Source organism: Camelus bactrianus, chromosome 35 (assembly GCF_048773025.1).
Source record: "Camelus bactrianus isolate YW-2024 breed Bactrian camel chromosome 35, ASM4877302v1, whole genome shotgun sequence".
In the NCBI taxonomy this organism is placed as follows: domain Eukaryota; kingdom Metazoa; phylum Chordata; class Mammalia; order Artiodactyla; family Camelidae; genus Camelus; species Camelus bactrianus.
In genome coordinates, this window is record NC_133573.1 from 15,587,007 (window position 1) to 15,594,031 (window position 7,025).

The following is a 7,025-nucleotide window of genomic DNA, read 5'->3' on the forward strand; positions in this document are numbered from 1 at the left end:
CTTTATTGTGGCATTGGTTAGGAAAATTTTTTCATGAAGAGGGTAAAAAAAAAAAAATCCCATCGGTGGTCGGCGGGCGGGGCACGGGCGGCGGTGGCGGCGCCGGCGGCACCGGCGCGGGGGGGCGGCGGCTCCCCGACTTTCCGCATCGGCGGGCGGCGGCGGCGGGCGGCGGCGGGCGGCGGCGGCGGGCGGCGGCGGGCGGCGGCGGGCGGCGGCGGGCGGCGGCGCCGCGGCCGGGCCAGCTCAGCTCAGCTGGCTGCTCCAGAACGAATCGCAGCTCCAGAGAAGGGGAGGCAGAAATCTCGCTGGCTCTGCCGTGGCCTGTAAGCCGCGGATGGACCCCGGCGGGGCGGCCGGCCCCTTGCCCACCTCCTCCCCTGGCTGGAGCGCCCTGCCTGTGGGGAGCACTCCTGGCTGGGGACGAGGTGAAGCTTCTGGTCTGCTTTCAGAGCTCCGCCACGGCCAGGTCCTCACAGGTTCTTCGGATCGACAATACCTGTGCACCCATCTCCTTCGACCTGGGAGCCGCGGAAGAGCAACTGCAGACCTGGGGCATTCAGGGCCCGGCTGAGCAGTACAGGAGCCTGGCCGAGAGCGCCCTCTTGGAGCCCCGTGTGAGAAGATACATCGTCTGCAGCTCGCGGCCCATGCAGCTGGCCTTTGCTGTGGTGTTCCATGTGGTCGTGTGGGCCAACAGCTACTCCACCAGCCAGATGTTTGTCCTGGGGAACCACTGGGTGGGCGTGCTGCTCGTGACCCTGGCCGCGGTCAGCCTGACCCTGACCCTCGTGCTTACCTTCCGGAGACACCAGAGGAAGGCCAACACCAACGCGGACCTAAGGCTGGCGGCTGTCCACGGAGCCCTCCTGAGACACCGGGTGCTGCTGGGGGTGACGGGCACAGTGGAAGGCTGTCAGAGCGTGATCCAGCTCTGGTTTGTCTACTTTGACCTGGAGACCTGTGTGCAGTTTTTGTCTGATCACATTTGAGAAATGAAGACGAGCCAAGAGTCCTTGCTGAGAAGCCGACTGAGCCAGCTGTGTGTTGTCATGGACACAGGGGTGAGCCCCACGGCTGCCGAGGGGCCGGAGAACCTGCTGGAGGAAGCGCCTCTCCTGCCCAGCAGTCCTCGTCCCACAGAGAGACCACTCATGCAGACTGAGCTTCGCCAGCTCATCCCTGAGGCCGAGCCCGAGCATTTAGGTTACCCACCTTGGGGAGCAGGAAATTGAGGCAGCAAGGAGCCCCACAGAGTTTGAGAGCTGGAGTTCCAGACCAGGCCAGGCATCTTCCAAGAGCTGGATTCTCCCTAGTGTGCATCACTGCTGGTCCAGGGTGTGGGGACCGGTTGGCTTTCCCCTTATGCATTGGCTACATCTCTGCAGCCTTCACTCTGCCTCCCTGCCTCTTTCAGGAAATGGCCCAGCAGCTGCTGGCAGTGTTTGGCAGCTACTACATCTGACTCCTGGTGACCTCCCAGCTTCCCCAGGCACTGGGGACACGACACACAGACTCTCCAAGGATCCCATGCCCCTGCCAGCTCATAGAAGCCCACATCCTGGGCACAGGGTGCTGCCTATTCCTGACTAGGTGACCTAGGGATGGAGGTACTCATCTTCCTTCAGGACTGAAGGTGAGAAGTCAGGGAGGCCTCAGGAGCCCACGGTGGCTGATGGCAAGCCCTAGGTGGGGAGAGGAGCATCTGGACCCACTCTGAAGGGTGTCAGTCATGTCAGCATTGGGGATGTGGTGCTCACTCCAGGACCCTGCACAAAAATGGCTGTCGACATCCCATGATGCCCTCCAGCCTTTTCAGAAACTGATGTCCCACTTGAAGCTACTTTCTGTGCAGCTGAGAACTGTAGGAGTGGACGGAAGGGACACGTGCCTATCCCTTTCATTGTCTGGAGAGCCCAGGAAATGTGAAGATGAATGGACTGGACCAAATGCATCCAAAGCTTGGTCTCAGGTGATGCTCCCATCCCCACCCCCTTCACGTTAGACGTGGGGAAGCTGAGGCTCAGGGAGGACACTGCTCTTCGTGGCATTGCCTTGGGCCCCTTAAGTTATAAAATGCCTCTTCCCAAACTGAAGAAAAGAAGCAAATTCTCAGAACCTTCTCCATTTTTGAGTGTTTCTTCCCCTATATTTTATGAAAAACAATGGCTCCTGGACTGGTCTGCTAGCATGCAGGCTTTCAGGAGACAGAAGAAAGAAAGAAAGAAACCAGCACATAAGGGCTAATATGAGTATTTGGAAAAGACCGATCCTGTCTGATTGGAGGACTTACTTTGTGTGCATGCTTTTGGGTGTGCTTTCATACAGCGGGCGTGGAACAGCTGTCCCGTTTCCTAACACTAACGTGGCCCTGGAATGAAGCACAGTCTGTCGCTTGTGGGATTCCATGCAGAGCTCAGAGGCTTCCAGGTTCTCTGCTTCTGAACAAGTTCGAAGACCCAATGTTCTTCTCAGCCCAAAGATAAAAGCCCGAGCCTGTCATTTAAAGGCTTCCCAGTGCCTAAGACCTAGCTTTCATCTGCAATTTTGACTTCGTCTCCCACAAAAATCTTTCATATGTTGAAACTCCTTCCTGGATTGACATACATATTCCTTTGTGTCTATTGGACTCCTATGCATGCTTTAAAAATTTTTGGTATAAAATATATAAGTTTAAGGTACACAACATAGTGATTCACAATTTTTAAATATTATACTGTATGTATAGTTATTATAAAATATTGGCTGTATTCCCTGTGTTGTACAATGTATCTTTGTACCTTAAAAAAAATCCCATCACTAAAATAAAAAAGTTTGAGGTTCCAAGATGGTGGAGTAGAGATACTCACAGCTACCCTCTCCCACAAGTACACCAAGAATTGCATCTACATACCTATTGAATCACACAGAACACCTACTGAATTCTTGCAGTGTCTCTCACTTCAAAATACAGGAGGATACTCACAAAATCTGGTAAGAGAAAAAAAGAAAAAGAAAATCAGTGCAGGGACCAGTCCTGTGGGGAGGGAGCTGCAAAGGAAGAAAGGCACTCCCACACTGATACGCCCTTTCTCCAGCTGGAAGGACAGCAAGGACAGAAGTGGAGCTTCCAGGGCTCAGAGGAGAAAGTGGCAGCTGCTTGGCAGACAGAACTAAGAAACTGGCACGGAGGGTCCCTGAGATCCCCAGCCCTAGACACCAGCTGGCAGGGACAAGCCGGGACTGGCTGCTGAAGATCTATGACAAGATCGGGGAGAAGGCTGGGGCCCACTGCACAGAGCCAGCTTCAGGGGACTGGAAGGTGGTGTGAGCTCTGTCTGGGGCTGTGTTCAGAACAGAACAGCTTAGGACCCCCATAAAAAAGCACCACTGCTGGTGTTCATGGGGGGAGGAGCACAATGCAGCCCTACCATAGCCACTATCTCCCCATGGACCCATTGTTGGTGTGTTCTCATGAGAAGAGAGGTGGGGCAGATGGGACCGAGATTTGTTTACAGCACCAGGCAGCTAGGGGAGATTTGCTCTGCTGGCACCTTTCTGAACCTGCATCTCTAGGAAGAACAAGTAGTGGGTGGAAATTTGGCACATGGCAAAGGCGAGTAGGATTATTTGCAACAGGCTGGCATACAGTATATATGCAGAGGCAAGATGGGTGTCTGTGCTGACCCTGTGGTATACCATGGAGTCAGGTATGTGACTACACGCTCGCTACAGTGGGTCATAGTACTTGACATTGGCAGGTCTGCACCAATGGTTCCAGGGGCCCAGAACCAGGTGGCTGACATTCCCACAGCTGATGTGGGGTCAAAGGCAGCATCAACAAAGGGTACTTTGTAAGTCGCATAACAAGTGACAGACAATACTGCAGAGGGCACCTACCAATGGAAAACTCCTGCAGAGGTACACTCAGTGATTCTTCCTCCCAGCTGAGGCACTCCAACACTGCCTAATATACCCCACAGCTAGAAATGGGTCTAGAAGCCTCTATTCCAGCAACAGGGGAGCAGATCCAGCCCCTGTCAAGGCTGTGACAACCACAGAACAGAAAAAGGAGGCTCTGCTCAACAACAACAATCAGGGAAGGCTCTAATCATCAAAAGGACACGACAGCCAATATACACAGAAGAAAGACATGACAACCATCCATAGTAAGAACAGCCTTTGCAATGAAATTATTAGACACACACAATCTTCATAGGAATGTTCCAACTTTAAATACAAACAAAGAAACAAGCAAAAATAAGTAAAATAAAAATAAAATAAAGAGTTGATAAAATGGGCTCCATTAAAAAAACAAACCTTCCTTATGCAGAAACGCATTCAACAAAATACAATATCCTTTCATGATAAAAGCAACAGGGGAGCAGACCCAGATACTGGATATAGGAGGAACATACCTCAACATAATAAAGGCCATATACGACAGACACTCAGCTAACATTATACTCAACAGAGAGACATTGAAATCTTTCTCTCTAAGATCTGAAAAAAGACAAAGATGTCAGTCTTATCATTCTTATTCAATTTAGTACTGGAAGTCTTAGCTAGAGAAATTAGGCAGACAAAGAAATACAAGGCATAAAAATAGGAAAGAAGTAGTAAAACTGTTATTATTTGCAGATGATACGATTTTGTATTTAGAAAATCCCAAAGAATCAATCAAAAACAAAAACTGTTGGAAATAATTGATGATTTCAGTAAAGCTGCAGAATCTGAAATCAACATACAGAAATCAGGTGCATTTCTATACACTAATTAGTAAAACATTTGAAAAAAGGAATAAATCTTGCCCATTCACAATAGTATCAAAACCAATAAAAAAACCTGGGAATAATTTAATGAAGGAAATGAAATATCTGTACAATAAAAACTATGAGACTCTGCTGAAAGAAATTAAAGAAAACAAAAAAAGGAAAGATATCCTGTATTCATGGATCAGAAGAATTAATATTGGTAAAATGTTCATACTACCAAAAGCTATCTAAATTCAACACAATCTCCATCAAAATATCAGTGACATTCCTCACAGAAGTGGAAAAAAAGTCTAAAATTTGTATAGACCCATAAAAGACCCCAAAGAGAGAAAGCAATCTTGAGGAAAAAGAACAAAGCTAGAGGCATCATACTTTCCGATTTCAAACTATACTACAAAGCTATAGTAATAAAAACAGTATGGCACTAGCGTAAAAATAGACACATAGAGCAAGGGAACAGATATATAGATATATATCTGATCTGTATATATATATACCCAAAGGAAATGAAAACAGGGTATTGAAGAGATACATGTACTCCTATTTTTATTACAACACTATTCACAATAACCAAGATATGGAAACAAGTGCCTGTCAATGGGTGAAATATTATTTACCTAAGGGAAAGAAGAACATCTCGCCATTTGCATGACCAAGGATGGACCTTGAGCATATTATGCTAAGTGAGATAAGTCAGACAGAGAAAGATAAATACTGTATAATATCACTTAATATCAAAAAGTCAAATTTGTAAAAACAGAAAGTAAAATGGTGGTTACCAGGGGATGGGGAATAGGGAAGATGTAGTATAAGGGCACAAACTTGTAGTGAGCAGTAAATAAGAACTAGAATATAAACAATATAGTACTATAATCATCAAACTTATTAAGAGATTAGAACTTACTAATTCCAACAATTTAAAAGAAAGGATAATTATGTAACAGAGGTGCTAATTATTGCTACAATGGCAATCATATTATATTACATCAATATCAAATTAACATATTCTACACCTTAGAGTTGTACAATATTATGTGTTAAATATATTTCAATAAAAATAAATAAAATTTTAAAAGATAGAAAAAAATCTGGTTCTTCCCAAGACATCATTAACATAATGTAAACACACTTATTGACTGGACCTAGGGTCAGTACACTACTTTGGCAGGCCCATTGCAGCTCACTACCTCTTTTTTATAAATAAAGTTTTATTGAAACACAGACACATTCATTATTTAGGATTATCTCTGATGGCTTTCCTGCTACAACAGCTGAGCTGAGTAGTCTTACAGAGACCTTATGTTCCTCTAAGTCTAAAATATTAACTATCTGCCCTTTTGCAGAAAGAAGTGTTTATTGACTCCTAGTTGGGTCCACGAAATCTAGGAGTTCAAGCAATATGACATTTTTCATTTGATATCTCATGAGTTCATCTTGGTTTTTTCCTAACCACAATTTTAGCTGCTGCTTAAGGGCAGGAAATGTTACATTTTGTCTGTATCTTTCTGTATAATCCTTAGGCACATAGGTGAACAAAGAGAAAGTACTCCATAAGTACTTGATTGGTCTGTCTACTGAAAGTGTAACTTCACAGACATTTTTTAATTTGCTTTCAGCAGAGAATATCTGTTAATCCAAAGTAATGAAGTGTCTAGATGCGTTTGTATATTCAGTGCATTGTAAGAATATGTGAATATACTGGAATTATTATTGTCAGTGAGAGATATCAATTTTCTGTACCCTTTATATTACATTATAGATAACCTCACGTTTACACCTATTTCACAAATTTGCCTTTTAGAAGAGAATAATTTTCCACCAACTCACTGAACTCATTGTTATTTCATGACTAGGTAACATGAGATGACTTTAGTCTCTCTCGAATGAACTTTCTGTGCTGGAAAAGCCTTTAACTTTGCAGAGGGAAACATTAAGGTCAGTGTCTGTGGCTCTCAAGGGCTTTTGCTTAGCCTGATATAGAAAGAGAAATTAAAAAGAGAAAAATATAGTGGAAAGAGCAACAAAAATTAGCTCTAACGAAGAATCTCACTGGGCATAGATAGAATTTACTGAAAGGATAGAAGCCTCCGTCAACTTTCAACAGCCCATTTTACATTTCCTATGTGTAGAGTGCACATGGATTTACAGATGAACAACTTTGTTAAAATTCAATGCAAGGAAAGGCTGTGTCTACTCGCAATGAGAATGTTGGGAGAACTTGAATTTATTTCTATTGGCCCTTCTGGGTTTAGTTTATAATTCTTGTCATCT

At 45.2% G+C, this 7,025-nt stretch overlaps 1 pseudogene; it reads left to right on the forward strand.

The window, feature by feature from the left end:
- The first annotated feature begins 218 nt into the window (after positions 1-218).
- LOC105078448 (transmembrane protein 268-like) lies at positions 219-2,870 on the forward strand (annotated as a pseudogene).
- Positions 2,871-7,025: the final 4,155 nt, after the last annotated feature.